Source organism: Pelophylax lessonae (assembly GCF_965119305.1).
Source record: "Pelophylax lessonae genome assembly, chromosome: 4".
NCBI lineage: Eukaryota > Metazoa > Chordata > Amphibia > Anura > Ranidae > Pelophylax > Pelophylax lessonae.
The window spans coordinates 494,613,774-494,631,801 of record NC_138771.1 but is presented as its reverse complement, the minus strand read 5'-3'; the positions used below and the strand labels follow the sequence as shown (position 1 = coordinate 494,631,801).

Sequence of the window (18,028 nt, the reverse complement as noted above, 5' to 3'; positions counted from 1 at the left end):
AGATACTCTCCCACCTACAGTGCATGAGATGTGGTTGCTGTCTATGTATATAGCTGTAAACGAATACTGCAGAAATTGATATCCAACTCCCCACCAACAACTGTCCAATGGGTTGATGTGATTGATATTAATTTAAGAAGGAAGGAATTGGCATATAGGAATTGGCATATAGACATAGGAAAAGCCCAAAACAATTCTGGAAAAATTTGGTCTCGATGACTAGATTCCAATTTGTTCAAGTAAATTTGTTGAGCCTATTGACAACGCAGAATGAATGCAAACCGAGGGATACTAATCTGGCATTGGATAGCAGATATATAAGTCGCTAAGATGTCTAAGTTAAATCAAACACAATGGCCAGTCTTATAAGGTAGCTGAATCTATATATGAAGAGTGTAAGCAATAAGTCATTGAAATGTTGAGAGTCTGTAAGTTACAATGATAGCGTAATAAAGAAGCTGCATAGGCTAAATGTATTTATTTTTTTATTGTTGTTTTTTTAGTTGTCTATGTAATTCTGAATGAATAGTGGTGCACGTATGATATGTAATGGTTTGGTTGTTAAATGCAAAAACATTTTTTCAATAAAAAAGTATCTGATTTAAAAAAAAAAAAAAAGAGACCAGGGACATCCATGAGAATGCAGCCTATCCATTCACTGGAGACCAGGGACATCCTTGAGAATGTATTCTATCCATTCACTGGAGACCAGGGACATCCTTGAGAATGTATTCTATCCATTCACTGGAGACAGGGGACATCCTTGAGAATGTATTCTATCCATTCACTGGAGACAGGGGACATCCTTGAGAATGTATTCTATCCATTCACTGGAGACAGGGGACATCACTGAGAATGTATTCTATTTATTCACTGGAGACAGGGGACATCACTGAGAATGCATCCTATCCGTTCACTAGAGACCAGTGATGTCACTACGAATGTCAGGGCCACAAAAGAAAGAAAAAAAAAAAGAAATACAGAAGTGACCCCATGGGATTGTCACCACTATCACCAATTTGTTTTTAAATACATTTTACTCTTAATAGAGGGATATGATGATTGTTAAGTACATGTCTTTCAGGGGCTGCTTTGCTGGTTCTTTCTGTTTTGTGTTTCAGGTGACAAGCTGCCTGCAGTTGCTAGGAAGATTTACCTCAGCTGCTGAGCACTGGATTGGTGACTATTTTTTTGGCGGGAAACATCTAGCCAATGAGTGTAACCTTTTTTTTTTTTATTTTTTCAAATATAACTTTATTTTAGAACACAAAAGGGCATACAGCGGAACAAAAATAAGTACATTTCAACCAAACCATCATAAGGAACCAGGCAATCATAAAAAATAAATTATAACATCACTGCCCCTTCCAGGAGACTCACACAAGAGAGTCTCGTTGAATTTATATACCTTCCTACTGCATGTATTCAGGGCTGGCAGTAAAATAAACCAACTGAGAGAAAAGACAAAAGAGAAAAGGTGGCGCACCGACCTAGTGCATCACCACTAAAACCATTTATTAAAATATTAAAAAGTATACAAAATACTCACAAGGCAGGTGTGATAATACACACATCAACATTGCATATACAATCTCCAAGGTAGCCAAGGTCCCATATGTAGCAAATTGGCATGCATAATGTCGCATGGGCTGCTGTGCAGCAATTTTTCTGGCTCTGAGGAAGGGGGTTCGCCCCTGAAACGTGTCAGCCCAGCCACAGCAGCCCCATGCGACATTCTGCATGCCAATTTGCTTTTTTAATAAATTAATATTTTAATAAATGGTTTTAGTGGTGATGCACTAGGTCGGTGCGCCCCCTTTTCTCTTTTGTCTTTTCTCTCAGTTGGTTCTGGATACCCTTGATCTTGAGGGGGCAGCAAGACCATTGGCTTTTTTCCACCTGAGTCTGAAGTGCACCTCTCTCCCCTCCGTCATATTCTACTTGAGCGCAGGAGATTTGCTTTACTAGTAAAATAAACCATCAGGTTGCCCATCCATCCCATGTTTGCCCCTCATTTATTAAAACAAGACAAACAAAACAACGACAAAAAAAGAAAAAAAAAGGAAAAAAAACCCAAAGAAAGGTACAGAAGAGAAAGATAAGAAAGGCCAGAAAATCGTCCCTGACTAAGGAGACCACCTCCCCATCTCCATTCATGAGTGTAACAAGGCAATACCCTCGTCAGACAAAATAAAGATGTTCCAGAGCTTCAAGGTCTCATGATATAGCTCCCGCTTACAATGTGATGTCAGCACCAGATCCTCCATCTTATTGATAGCCTCGACCCTCCGTAACCAGTCCTTTACCGTAGGATAGCATAAACTTTTCCACAGCGCGGGGATACATGCCTTAGCTGCATTAATTAGATGACGCACCACCGATTTCTCATATCGCTGTATAGGAATGTCTGATAAGTGAAGCAAGAAGAGGGCCGGGTCCTCCTGGATAGAATATTCCGTAAATTTTTGAACAATAGACCTAACCTCAGACCAATAAGCTGAAAGTTTCGGGCAAGACCAAAAAATGTGGAGTAATGTTGCGTTCCCCCCCCCCCCCCACAACGCCAGCAGTTCGCTGACGCGTTCGGGAAGATCCTATGAAGTTTGTGAGGTGTATAATACCACCTGGTCAATAACTTGAAATTGGTCTCTTGGATTTTGGTACAGATAGATGATTTAAAGGATAACAAGACAATATTCTGTGTTTGCGATGGTGTGAAGGTGTGATGTAGGTCAGATGCCCATTTAGTCAAACACGGCAAAGGGGATCTATCCAACGGTGTCGTTAGTAAACTATATAATAAAGAGAGCGTGTGTGGCAGGACCCCCCCTTTCAGGCAGTATTCTTCAAACATAGTCAAACTCCGTGCGAAATCCGTAGGATTCGGTAAAGCATGTAGGAAATGATGAAGTTGCAAGGTAGACCAAAAGGTAAGCTGAAAATGGCCATCCGCGGCCGTCAGTGTCTCCAATGTCGGCCAGCTATCCGAGACCAGAAATTGGGAAGCCCGAGTGTACCCGGATGCGCCCATTGTCACCAGGTCCGGTGATGAAAGGCCCGGCAGAAACCGCGGGGTTTCCAATCACGGGAAATAACGGAGAGCAAGGAAGGGAAAGAGAGTACCGCGTGCTAGCCTGATGGCATATTCGCAACGTGGTACCCAGAAGAGGGTGAAGACGCAATTGCGATGGCAAGTCTGGGTAGCACCAAAGTGCTCACGGAGAGAAATATTCGTCTGTGCTTGTTCTATGGTGATCCACAGTTTAGATGCTTGATGTCGGCACCAATCAACCACCCTGCTCAGGTGAGCTGCCTGGAAATACTTCTGTATATCCGGGAGAGCTAAACCACCACAAGCTTTTGGCAGGATCAATTGCATCCGCGCAAGGCGAGGTCTTTTCTGCACCCAAATAAACTTGAAAAGAGAGTGGATTAAGTGAAAGTACCGAGCAGGCAGGCGAACCAGAAGGGCCCTTATCAAATAGATATGTTTAGGCAATATACTCATCTTTATCAGGTTACACCTGCCAAACCACGAGTGGAGACCCGTATGCCACTTGCCCAAGAGGGTACGTGTCTCCGCGATCAGAGGGGGGAAATTCAATTCATATACCCTAGACAAACATGATGGAATAAAGGTACCAAGATAACGTAAGGCCCTATCGGTCCATCGGAAGCCAAAGCTCGTTTGTAGAGTACGAAGGAGAGGAGGACAGACCCCCACTCTCATCGCCTCCGATTTACTAAAATTAATTTTGAAATTTGAAAGGGTTCCGTACCTAGCCAGTTCCTGTAATAGATTCGGAAGGGAGACGGTCGGGTTCGTCAACGAGAACATAAGATCATCAGCATAGGCGGATATCTTGTATTGACTTCCGCCAACCTTCAGTCCCTGAATATCTGGATTCTGACGTATAGTGCAAAGGAAGGGTTCCAACGAAAGGGCAAATAAGAGAGGGGACAAAGGGCAGCCCTGCCCCGTACCATTATTAATGGGGAAGGGATCAGATAGAAGACCGTTCAACTTGATCTTGAGTGTAACCTTTCACTTGTATATCCTCTCCTGTCACTGGACGAAGTCAGTATATACCTCAGGTCTGTCAGCCGGACTCGACTTTGGATTCTCCTTAGGCTTCCTTTTAGATCCTTTGACCTGGTCCCGCTCATCACAGCCCACCTTTATGTGGGGTAATTTGGTTTGCTGTTATTTGGTTGGTGTAAGATATTGCTGCTTGAGTCTTGGTGACTAAGCATGTTGGTCTGTTATTGGTTAACAATGACACTGTTTGGTATTGGAGGTCCATGTTTATGGGGTAATGTTGCCCATTTTGTGGGTGGGTTACAGTGGTTGGTAAACTGTTTTTCGGTATAAGATATTTTATTTTTTATTATTTTTATTTATTTCAGGTACTTCTGAAGCGCCGTCAATTTACACAGCGATAGGCGGCATTGATGAGCACTGATAGGCAGCATGAGCATTGCTAGGTGGCACTGATAGGCGGCATTGATTAGCTCTGATAGGTAGAACTGATAAGAAGCACTGATAGGCTGCACTGATGATCAGTGTCCTGATTATCAGTGTAAACATTGTACTGACAGTCTTGCTAGTTAAAGGCTCTCCTTTCCTCACACAGACACAGCATGGGAGGAAAGGACTGCCGATAACCGGTAAGTCTGTAAACATGTGATCAGCTGATAACAGGGGAAGGGGATGTAGTGATTGGCCCTTTACCATGATTAGCTGTAATGCAGGAGGCAGGGTTCAGGGGGGATGTCCATGGACACCCTCCTAGAACTGGAAGCTCAGGGCTTGGATGGGAGGGTAAGGGGGGGCCCTTTGTGGTTTCTTGCAACGGGGCCCTGAAGGTTCTAGTTACGCTTATGAAGTCTATCCATTCATTAAAGACTGGTGATGTCACTGACAATGCAGCCCATGAATTTATTAGAGACTGAGTCTTTACCAGTTCCTTCAATAGCTACAACAAAATCTGCCTATTTTATGTAACACATTTTGAAGTGTTTGTTACTTTTTTATAATGTAACATTTAGTGTGGGAGATCAGTATAGTGCAATAATTCCCCCCTCTGTTGATTGCAATGCTCCCTGTTGTATTCTGGGTCACTATTGTTGCAACTTTTACCTGGAAGCAGGCTGTTCTACAGTATATTTCGATAAATATCTTCCACATACACATCTGTAACGATTGATGAATAAAGCAGTTCTGTTCTTGTTCCTTAGGCTGCCCATGCACTATAGGATAGGATGCCCACCCTTCTAGGCAGGGCTGGCCCGAGACATTGTGCTGCCTGGGTCCAAGAATGAAATGCTGCCCCCCCCCCCCCAAAAAAAATCATGCCCATCAAAGGGCAAGAAGTTGGGCCGGGCACAAGGCCAATTGCATCTACTCCTCCGGTTCCACCCAATAGAAATGCAAACTGCGCCCGAACATCGGCTGCTGGCAGAGCTGGTGGGAGAGGGATCTGCTGTAGGTACCCCACCTCGGCAGTACACACACCTGAGCTCTTCATGTGTGCTTGAATGTTTAACAGCCGGTGTTAGACTGACTGTGTGTGAGCACCCTATGAGTATGTGTGTTGAGGGCAGCAGGGTGGCCTTTTTACAGGGCAGTGGAATGGCCCAGGGGGCAGTTGTCACAAACAAAACTGCTGGAAAAAAAAATGTTGGGTCATCAGTTTGCTGCCCCTCTCAAAGTGCTGCCTGGGTCCAATGGACCCAGCGGGACCCGGGGTAGGGCCGGCCCTGCTTCTAGGTAGGTGTTAGAAAGAAGAGAGAGTATAGTTTTGGATCTTTTCTGCTTACCAGAGAGATTTCCAGGTAAATCTATATTGTTCTCTGCCTACCAGAGAGCAGGGTCTGCTAGTGAGGTCTGCTTATGGTGTTCAGGTGCAGCTCAGCTTGTCTGAAGTGTTTCACACTGGTCCAATAGGGAGGCATATTGGACAGTGGGAGGAACCTGACTAATAAGTGCACAGGCATCTAGTACAGCCCTGGTAATTGACAGACGAAAGGGTGCATGTGCTCGGGGTCTTTCAGATGGAGAGCGGGGTCCCAGGGGAAGGGGGGGGGGGCTGCCCCTTCTTTGTAGAAGCTGCAATGCGGCCTCAAGTGGTCGAGAGAGTTAGAGAGGAGCTGAACCCAGATGTCCTGCAGAGCTGACTGGAAGGGGTGAGGATCTGATTGTGCCTACATTGAGTAAAGATCTGTGTCATGGGGTCTGTTCTGAGAGGGCCACCCCTTCTGCTAGAAGAGTCAGTGGACGGATGTCAGTCAAAGGGATGCTAGAAAGTGTCCTGAAGATAACTTAGTTGTATCAAGTCTGCTGGTAGAGAGAGCAAGAGGACCTAGTTTTTCCATGCAAGTGGCAGTATGATTAAAGCAGTGTGTCTGCTTCCACTAATAACCCGGTGAGGCCAAGTGAGAGTTGTCCTTATCTACGGTGAATATTTCAAGTTGGAGTATTCCACTATTCCCTTCTCCCATCTAAGTTCCACAATAAACATAAGGCCAAAACCCCTGGACTGTTTATTGAGTAACAAGCAACTGGGAGTAAGAATGGATGAGTAAACCGTCCCTAAGTGACTGCCTGCAGGTAATCAGAGGAGGCCCAAGAAGTCATCACACAGCTGACCCTGCGGGGACAGTCCTACATTGACATACCCAGAATCTAGCTATTTTTGGGCTCATGGGGTTAGGCCCTCCAGCCCAAATCTACCATTGTTTGGGGACAAAGAGATTGGACAGGTTAGATAACCTTCTATTGTTTCATCCAAGATAGGCCAGCAGCAGGACAGTCAGCCCCCCTTATATGCTTTAAATGAAGGCTTATGCAACCAGCATCTCCCTGTTCAAGATGTATGGTGGGTCAAACAACATTGTGAGATGAGAAAAATGAGAACTTCCGCGCTATGGATTAAGTGGATAGATAAGTGAATAATTAAGTGAAAAAAATGTGTGTATAAATAAATAAAAAATATGTAGTAAATGTATGAAATATAAAATATATATATATATATATATCTAAAAATAGGCTGCAGCCTCCCTGGATGATAGTCCGGAGACTATACACTGGATATAAAAGGAATAGGGGTGATGGCGCTGCCTATATAATTTAGATATAATAAAAAGCTGTGCTGCAAAGTGCCTTAAACTAAAAGCAATAATGTGTAATATTCAAACAATAATATATTTCATAAAAACTTCAATTAAGTGCAAGTGCAAGGTATAAAGTGCCTGCAGAAAGATTAGAAAGTGACTGGTGCAATGATGTATGAGCAATAAATAATATTTAACATGCAATATTGATGTGCTAAAAAATATATAATGTGCTAAAAAGTATAAAATATAATACTATATAAAGTGAGCTGTTCCACTAATACCACGTGTTGGTATGGGGAATAAAAAAGTGCCAACAGAGCAACAGTAGAAAGGAGTTATTATTTTAAAAAATACAGCTTGCAATGTCCAATAAGAAAGATCCAGTAGAAAAGTCTATTTCATGTGCGGTGACTTCAAAAGCAATAAAAGTGACAACACTCGGAACAAACCGACACTCAGGTGGAAAGGTGACCCCGTGGTGGGTGGTAAGGTGCTGGGATTCCTTTGATAAAATTGCACACTTACCAGAGACACCCACCCCACACAGGGGTATAGAGCGGGTGTATTTATGGGTCTGGCAACCTAGCGGTATCCTCCTATCCCTGGGTGGAGGGCGTGTGCCGAGGATCAGGCTGGTCCTGGTATGGATGTACCCTAGGATGGTCCCCTGTGTGCCTTCCTGCCTAGGTATATTCCGAGGGATCCACTCAGCTCCACTCCCGATATTTAAACCAGAAAATAAATGGTGGACATAGTGTAATTCCGCGATATGCTTTATTGAGCAGAAATTTGAAAAGGTACTCACATTAAACAGGAAAAAAACGAGCGTGACTGTATTGTCCGAGCGCTTGCGATCCAAGCCTCGTTCCCATATAGGTTTACCGGAAATGACTTGACACGCTGTACGCGTTTCGTAGCTTGATGATGACGTACAAGCTACGAAACGCGTACAGCGTGTCAAGTCATTTCCGGTAAACCTATATGGGAACGAGGCTTGGATCGCAAGCGCTCGGACAATACAGTCACGCTCGTTTTTTTCCTGTTTAATGTGAGTACCTTTTCAAATTTCTGCTCAATAAAGCATATCGCGGAATTACACTATGTCCACCATTTATTTTCTGGTTTAAATATCGGGAGTGGAGCTGAGTGGATCCCTCGGAATATACCTAGGCAGGAAGGCACACAGGGGACCATCCTAGGGTACATCCATACCAGGACCAGCCTGATCCTCGGCACACGCCCTCCACCCAGGGATAGGAGGATACCGCTAGGTTGCCAGACCCATAAATACACCCGCTCTATACCCCTGTGTGGGGTGGGTGTCTCTGGTAAGTGTGCAATTTTATCAAAGGAATCCCAGCACCTTACCACCCACCACGGGGTCACCTTTCCACCTGAGTGTCGGTTTGTTCCGAGTGTTGTCACTTTTATTGCTTTTGAAGTCACCGCACATGAAATAGACTTTTCTACTGGATCTTTCTTATTGGACATTGCAAGCTGTATTTTTTAAAATAATAACTCCTTTCTACTGTTGCTCTGTTGGCACTTTTTTATTCCCCATACCAACACGTGGTATTAGTGGAACAGCTCACTTTATATAGTATTATATTTTATACTTTTTAGCACATTATATATTTTTTAGCACATCAATATTGCATGTTAAATATTATTTATTGCTCATACATCATTGCACCAGTCACTTTCTAATCTTTCTGCAGGCACTTTATACCTTGCACTTGCACTTAATTGAAGTTTTTATGAAATATATTATTGTTTGAATATTACACATTATTGCTTTTAGTTTAAGGCACTTTGCAGCACAGCTTTTTATTATATCTAAATTATATAGGCAGCGCCATCACCCCTATTCCTTTTATAACATTGTGAGATGGTGCATGTATGTCTGGCTATTCTGGTGACAGCTGTAAAATTCTGGATTTCCTCTCTATGTCTCAGTGACACCAGGACACATAGAATAAGGGGCTCCCTCTAGCAGGAACACAGAAATACAATAATGTCAGGAGCTCCAATCCTCTCTCCACCCAAAACTTAAAATAAAAAATGTCTGCCTCTAGTTACACTTTAAAGCAGAACTCCAGCCAAAGATCCAATAAAAATAAAAAGCCCATTAATAACCACTTCCAGCCGTGGGGAATAAGTGGTTATACCATGATCATGGCTACGGCTTTCAGGTAAGAGTGATCCAAGTGGCTCTACAGCCCCCTGATCATTTTGATTTAATGTGAAAGGGGCGTCCAGACTTTTTTTTTGCCTCTAAAAGCCCCTGCCATGTTAGCCTATCTGTCAATACACACATAGGCATTTTGAGGAGTTTAGTGGCAGGGGCGTTTACAGGAAGAAAAAAAAAAAGGTCCAGGAGCAGCCTCATTTTGGCAGAAAAAAAGATTTGACGCGTGTAAACATTTGTGAATGCGTCTAAATGCTCGTTAGGCACTAGGCACATTTAGCGCTTGAGCGTTAACTAATGTTATTAATTATTAATAAAAAAAATATATTATTCTGGCCAATTAAATTACGTAACACCCAAGCTCTTGGCATGCCTAAACGCATTACATGCCTTTATAAGCAATTTTTCTGCCAAAACACCATTGCCAGGAGGAAAGGCATCTAAGAGGGATGGCAAAACATCCAGCGTGCGTGAGGCCTTACATGGTTTGCATTAAAGATGTGTTAATGATTAGGGAGCTGTATTACGCCTAGTACACACTAGTAGTCTTTTTTTTTTTCATTCAACCTAGCAGGGCTGAATTAAAAATGTATACTAACTATGTGTACTAAGTGTACTAACTATCCGACATTTGTACAGCAATCTCCCCAGCTGTTTTGTTGTGTTCAGACAGGGAGACAGCGCTGATCGGGAGCCGATCGGAAGACCATTTTTCAGTCATGCCCCTTCGACAGAAACCAGGCCGAATGGACCAACTGCAGTACACACGGGCCGAATTTCAGCTGGTTTCTATTGAACAGGAAGATGCTGCCTGACATCATTTTAAGGCCAGCCATGTTCTGCCCCTTTTCATTAATGTCATGAAGAGGAGGGGCTCAGTCATTATCACATACAGCGCAGGCATTCAAAGGTTTGAGAAACCTGATGCAGAAGCAAAGCCGACCCTCTGTTTTGGGTTCATGCAGGCAGCGCATGCATGCACGTGACGTCAATACGTGCTGTGACGTCACGTGCCGTGCCTCTGTGCACGGGGCAACAAATCTCCTCAATTTCCTTGCCCCGGGCTCCCCCTCTCCTGGAATGATAGCACCGGGGCCTGGGGCTGAGGACAGTGGTCCACACGGCTGCTGATGTCAGTCACTGCGCAAGCCGCAAATATTTTTTTTTTTATTATTTATGTTTATTAAAGTTTTTCAATACAACATACAACACAACACATTGCCACACAGGGCAAACACATAAAAAGAAACAAGTGACAACAGGTCACCCAAACCCCCACCCCCCCAGGCTCCACCCAGTGGTCTCATTATGCAGAAACAAAGCCCCCTAAGGAGGCAGGACAACCCCTCAAGGTCAGTTCAACACATCATCAGCAGTTCTATAGTGCAGAGAAACATCACAGAACAAGCGAGCAGCAAATAGCAGCATCAGTTCCCAATTATAAAAGGAGAAGCAATTAAAAAGGTGGTCAAGGAGAAATGGACAATATCAGTGCATCAGACAAATGTGACACAGGCATTCAATAACTCATCCCCCAGCCATCCCATGGTATAAGTACAATAGGTACATTCCAGTGTAGGAGCAGAGCCTTACAGGCATAAAAGAGGAGCAAGCTGACCAGCGTACGAAGGGCCCCCGCAGGGGGCCAATCCATCAACCAATCCCAGAAGACAGACCTCAACAGAGCTAGGAACCGGAATTTCAACCACCGCTTTAATGCAGGCCAGCACAGCAGTCCAGAAATCCCAGACCATCGGGCAACGCCAGAAAATATGGCCAAAATCCGCCGGAGAGTGGGAGCAACGCCAGCACTCCGCAGAGGATGTTGGATAAATACGGGCCAGCCTTGCCGGCGTATAATAGATCCTATGCAGGAACTTAAAATGTATCAGGCGGTCCCTAACAGAGACCAGGTAAGCAAAGGGAGCACACCACGCCAATATTTATTTTTAAAGGGGAAAAAAATGTCGCTCTTTACCAGTTTTCAGAGCGCTGATCGCCGCTCATGTGACCCGCTGCCTCTCTCCTCCTCTTGGCCTCTCCTCCTCCCCTCCCGACTGACGTTGGTGGGGAATCCTTGGCCCCGCCCGCAGCAGGCAGCTGTCAGACAGGGAGAGGAGAGAGCTGGCGGGTAATGTGGGCGGCGATCGGCGCTCTGAAAACTGGTAAAGAACAGCTTATTTTTTTTAAACACAGACACAGGATTATTAAACAGACCAGACAGGGTAGTATAAAGTGGCTTAACAACCAATTTAAAGGGAAAGTTGAGATTCCGGGGGGGGGGGCACTTGCCCCCCATGCGGACGCCCATGTCCCTTTATGCAGTTTTCTGGGACACATCACAGGTCCCAGAAGACTATCGAACCAGGAGATGTAGCACGACTTGCGTATGCGCAGTGCACACCTGGCTGTGAAGTGCTGGGGACAGGAGAGGGAGAGAAGCGATGGTTTGGGTGATCACATCGCTGGATTCTGGGACATGTAAGTGTGTGTTTTTTTACCACTTGCTGACCCTATAACATAGATATACAGCGGAAAGGTGGCTCTGCTGCGCCAGATCATGTACTAGGTACGTGATCTGCCACTTCCGGGTAGGGGGTGCACTCGCGCGCACCTGGTCGAGCTATGATTAAACACAGCAGATGTCGATCAGCGAGTACCGGCAAATGGATTACCACCGGCACATGCCAATCGTACCGAATTTACACAGGACAGAGCCCTGCCTATGTAAACAAGGCAGAGCCATGTCATGTCAGTGGAGAAGTAATGGATTTTCTTTCACCATAAAGCACTTGCCTTAGTGAAAGCACCACACTGTTTAGTACATTAGTACAGTGAGAATGTATATTTTTATCACTGATCACTGTATTAGTGTCACTGTTTCCTAAAAAGTGTCAGTTAGTGTCCAAATGTCTGCCGTAATATTGCAGTTCTGCTATAATTCGCTGATTGCCGCCAATACTAGTAAAAAATAAATAAATAAATACAAATTCCAGTATATATCTCATAGTTTGTAGACGCTATAACTTTTGCGCAAACCAATCAAAATATGCGGAATGGGATTTTTTTTTTTTTTACCAAAAACTTGTAGCAGAATACATATTGGCCTAAATTTATCAGGAAATTTAGTACATTTTTTTATTGGATATGTTTCATAGCAGAAAGTAAAAAATATTGTTTTTTTTTTTTTTTTTCAAAATTGACAATTATAGCACAAAAAAATACTAAACGCAGAGATAATCAAATATCAGCAAAAGCTCTATTTGTGTGAAAAAAAGGACATCAATTTAATTTGGGTACATCGTCATACAACTGTGCAATTCTCAGTTAACCACTTTGCGACCGCCCGCCGCAGTTATACTGCGGCAGGCAGCCTCTCCTGGGCATATTGACGTAGGTATACGTCAGTCGCGTGCAGGAGGCTAGGGGGCGAGCACGATGCAGCGGGCAGGCGGCTACGATTGCCGCCTGACACCCACGATCGTTCCCCGCTGAGAGAGAAGAGCGGTCAGCTGTTGTAAACACAGTTGACCGTTCTTCTCCCTGAAATGATCTTAGAGCTCCTGTGATCCTTCTATATAGGAACACAGGTCTCTGTAGTCTTTTCACAAGCCACGCCCCCCACAGTTAGAAACACGCCCCTAGGTACACATTTAACCCTTTGATCACCCAGTGTTAACCCCTTCCCTGCCAGTGTCATTATTACAGTAAAAGTGCATATTTTTAGCACTGATTACTGGAGTAATGTCACTGGTCCCCCCAAAAGTGTCAAAAATGTCAGTCAGGGGTCCGATCTGTCCGCCGCAATGTCGCAGTCCCGCAAAAAATCGCAGGTCGCCGCTATTACTAGTAAAAAAAAAAAACAATAAAAATGGCATAAATCTTTCCTGTAGTTAGTAGACACAATAACTTTTGCCCAAACCAATCAAAATACCTTTATTGCGATTTTTTTTTTTACCATAAATATGTAGCAGAAAACAAATTGGCATGAAATGTTAAAAAATGTTGATTTTTACATTTTTTTTTTGTGGGGGGGGGGGGGGGGGGAATGCTATATAGCAGAATGTGAAAAATATTGTTTTTTTTCAGAATTGTCGCTCTTTTTTTGTTTATAGCGCAAAAAATAAAAATCGCACAGGTGATCAAATACCTCCAAAAGAAAGCTCTATTTGTGGGAAAAAAAAGGACGTCAATTTAGTTTGGGTACAGCGTCGCACGACCGCGCAATTGTCCGTTAAAGTAACGCAGTGCCGAATCGCAAAATATGGCCTGGTCATTAAGGGGGTGAATCCTTCCGGTCCAGAAGTGGTTAAAGTAACGCAGTGCCGCATAGCAAAAAATGGCCTGGTCATGAAGGGGGGTAAATCTTCTGAAGGTCAAGTGGTTAAAACAGTGTAGCTGCTGACTTTTAATAAACACAATAACGGCTGGAGCTCCTCTGTAATTTGCGTCTTTCAGAAGTGCCTGAAGGTTAGTGTTAGCTTTCTCATTTGTATTTATTGTGGGGAATGAATATGTGGTAACATGTATATACACAACATCAGGCACCAAAGTCTCCTGGATACCGTATGCAACACAGCTCAGTGCATTTCCTTCCTCTTCTCTGCGGATGATTAACAGACTGCATCAGGAAAATCATGCTCAAAGAGCTTTACATGTGTATGGAGAGGTCTATAAAGTGTGAGCCAGATCCTTTTACAGCAATCAGGGTAATGGGATAATCTGTAAACCTTAAACTGAAGGCAGCATTGTATACCAGGAGCCGCTCTCCTCTCCTCCCCTTTTTTCCTGTCCCTCCCAGAGGCCAATCCCAGAGATTTGCAAATACAAAAAAAAGGGGATCCTGAAAGTTTAAAAAAAAAAAGGAGACGAGAAGAGAGGCTGGAGACTTTCTGGGTGACAAACCCAGGTAACCACACTTAGCAGGTAGAGGAGAGATCAGATTCTGCACCATCCAAAATAGGTTCATCCTGTAGGAAGTTTATTTAAAGTTTGTTTTTTGTTTTTTTTCCTATGGCAGATCTGCTAAGAGAAGAAGAGCCACCAACAGTAAACCGTGCCCAAAAACGATTCTACATTCTGAGAAAGGTAAGTTGTCTCTGTGTTAAATTATTCTGTGTTTTATTTTAGGTCTAAAATACTATTTTGACAGTAAAATGTCCACTTCTCCTTATTAGGAAATGCAGGACTGTTTGTTTTTCAGAGCTGGGTGGTGACCAAAACTTTACAAGTCTGCTGGCTTGATGAAAAATGTAATTGCTTTCGATAAAACGTCTACCTTTTTGTTTTAGTGTTTAGTGTAGCTTTGTGTAAAAGATCTCTAACCAGTCTCAGCCCCTCAGTTTGCGCACGCTCTAGATGTGTTCACTCTGTCCTGCGAAATGCTTACGTCTTGCTAGGTACCGCAAGGAACGTGGGAGGCTCCTCTGTAGAGACAACTCCTCTGCAACAAAAAATTGAGCTTTCACTGCTGGACAGAAGAGAAAATGTTTAGGGCTTGTACAGATATCAGGGAACATAACAGTCGATAAGAAACCCAAATGCAAGAATGTAATACATTGCAGCCTACCAATCCTTAAAACAGAACTAAACCCATCCCTTTACCAAACCAAAGCAGTTACATTCAAGACATGCCGTGAATGATAATTGTCACGGTTGCTTGTGCTCTCAACTCTAAGGGCCCTTTCACACGGGCGCTCCGTATGTCCGCAAATCATCCTATTTTTTTGCGGATGATTTGCGGACATAATGTAAGTCTATGGCATTGCGGATGTCAGCGGAATACCATCCGCTGACATACAATTTTCTTCCTGTCAGTTCTGTTCCTTTTTTGGAATGGAACAGAACCCTATTTTTGTTCCTTTCAAAAAACGGAAAGGAAGGAAAAACGGATGTCAGAGGTGTCATCCGCTGACATCCGCAATCCCCATAGACATACATTATGTCCGCATATCATCCGCAAACGGATGGGATGATATGCGGGCACACGGAGCGGATGACAGAAATGTCATCCGCTCCCTGTGAAAAAAAAAAAAAAAAAAGTCCCGCAGCGGAGCTCTCACACGGAGAGGCCGTGTGAAAGAGCCCTTAACTAAACGGTCAAGCCATCAAATGGCTAATGCCATAACTGATCACATGTGCAGCACCATGGCAACTGCAGATTAAACAGACAGAAAGGTGGCAACTTCCTTGGCTGTTGAGCATAGGAGGGTTTAGTTTAACTTTAAATATATTGGCTGCATTAGTTTCCTTTTTTGTTTTTTTTTTATTATTATTATTATTATGCCCTGGTGATCTGGCCAGTAACACATTTCTCCACTATGAATAGAGGGACAATGGAGACTCTTTTGGACAGTGCAGTGTCACTCTGTGGGGAAGGTAGCGTTAAAGCAGAGTTCCAGCCATTTCACTCACCTGTCCAACGGTCCAGCGATGCGGCCGCCCGAAGCCTCGATCCTCTCCCTCGGCGCCGGCATCACTGCTGTGGGCACCCGGCTGTGACAGTTTGCGGCTTCACAGCCGGGTACCCACTGCGCATGCGCGAGTCGCGCTGCACGTCTTGATTGGCCGGCAATCTTCTGGGACCTCTGACATGTCCCAGAAGATTGCAGGGAGGGAGGGGGAGAGGAGAACTTCCGTTCAGGGCGCCGCGGCGCTCCGAGCGGAAGTGGGAGCGGGTACCTGTCAAAACTAGGTACCCGCTCCCCCCCCCCCCAAAAAAATGACATGCCAAATGTGGCATGTCAGGGGGTTAGAATACCTAAAGCGGAAGTTCCATTTTTGGGTGGAACTCCACTTTAAGTCTGGTACACACTGCTAGTTTTTTTTCGTTCAACCCAGTAGGCTGCACAAAAAAAAAAAGACTTGACAGCTCAGGTCGGAGGTGCTGTACTAACAAGCTGATGTTAGTGCAGCAATCTCCCCTGCTGTTCTAATAGGGGGGTGCCATGCCAACTCCCCCACCCCCTGTCAGCACTCCCAGCCATTGGCTTCTGTTGGACCAGCTGCAGTACATACTGGCCGAATGTCTATTGAACCAGCCCATGGCGCCTGACATTCGGCCCATGTGTACGGGGATTTAGATGCCTTAGCAGAGGTAGATTGACTTGACTAAGGCTGGCCGAGATTCGAACCAAGTGTGTGCAGCCTAAATGTTCCAAGTTGATCAATTAAGCAACTTGGGTACAACCAGCCTGTTTGATTCAGTTGCGATTATCGTATAGCCACTAGAAATAATCACTGTTTTCTCCTGGTGGGGATGGCTTCCCCCGCCCCGGCCATGAGCAGACAATTGCTCAGCAGGAGGGATTCCCCTGTCAGCACTGTCTGTGTTGATGGGGGAATTGTGCAAATTTCGCATTGTCTATGGCCTGCCTAATGAAACTTGAGATTAAAGTGGAGTTCCAGCCTCAAAACGAAAATTTGACATCCGCTTGCTCTAAGTAACCTGAAAAAGAATTGGATAATCACGATTTTCTTTTTTGCTTTACTTACCTTGTTTTTGAAGAAAATATACTTACCTTCCTTCCACTTCCTCCCTCTGCGGCCGCAGCCTGCGCCGTGACTTCCTGCTTGCATTGACTCCTGGGAGCTGAACGTCATCGCTCCCAGGAGTCAATGTGCCTGCACCGGCCCCGCTCGTCACTTCCGGTGTAGGCGCGTCATTCCCTGCTAAACAGTTTCTGGGCATGCCGTGCCTGCACCAGACGTGACAAGCAGGGCTGGTGCAGGGCATTCTGGGACTCCGACGTCACAGAAGAGGACACTCTGGCTTCAGCTACCCGCACCTGAGATGGCAGCGCTGGACAAGACATTTTCAAGGTAAGTATTTCTTCTAAAAGGTAAGTGAACCCGGGGACAGTTCAGAGGCTATCATTGCTGAAATGCACTAGCCTTGACTGTCCCAGGGGTATTTTTATCGGAAAAAAAATTTTGAGGCCGGAACTTCGCTTTAAGGTTTTACATAAATGACTAAAAGCTGACCATTTTAAGCACCCCTGTCAGTGTTAAAGTGGTTGTAAAGTCAGAAGGTTTTTTATCTTAATGCATTTGATGCATTAGGATAAAAAAAACCTTCTGTGTGCAGCAGCCCCCTCAGCCCCTTTAATACTTACCTGAGCCCAATCTTGATCCAGCAATGTCCACAAATGCCTTGGCCGTCCGATTCTCCTCATTGGCTGAGACGGAAGCGCGGTGCCATTGGCTCCCGCTGCTGTCAATCAAACTCAGTTAATGAGAAGAGAGAGGGGGCAGGGCCAAACCGCAGCTCTGTGTCTGAATGGATACACAGAGCTGTGGCTTGGCTCTGGTGCCTCCATAGCAAGCTGCTTGCTGTGGGTGCAGTCAACAGAAGGGAAGGGCCAGGAGCTCTAGCCAGGGACCCAAGAAGAGGAAGATCTGGGCTGCCCTGTGCAAAACCACAGCAAAGAGCAGGTAAGTATAACATGTTTGTTATTTTATTGGAAAACGAGACTTTACAATCACTTTAAATGGTTTGCCACTTTTGCTGGACAGCTTGGTCTGTTGAAGAAAGTTGCAAATTAAACAACTAAGGGTCCCCATACACATTACAATCTGACCATACAATCATTGTACAATCGATTTTAGATTTATTAACACTATGTAATAGGAGGACCTACCTAATCTATCCAATCAATTTTTTTCAATCAGATGGTAATGTGCGTGGTGAGCTTTACTGGCTTAATCAACAAGTGAAAAAAAAAA

General features: G+C 44.5%; 1 protein-coding gene across 1 annotated transcript in view; it reads left to right on the top strand.

Moving 5' to 3' along the window:
• Positions 1-14,088: 14,088 nt before the first annotated feature.
• Positions 14,089-18,028, top strand: part of SLC25A18 (solute carrier family 25 member 18) — a 50,492-nt gene continuing 46,552 nt past the window's right edge. Inside the window, exons 1-2 of the mRNA XM_082255752.1 lie at positions 14,089-14,230; positions 14,325-14,392. The gene's annotated coding sequence lies outside the window, so the exon portion shown is untranslated. The remainder of the gene's footprint in view (positions 14,231-14,324; positions 14,393-18,028) is intronic.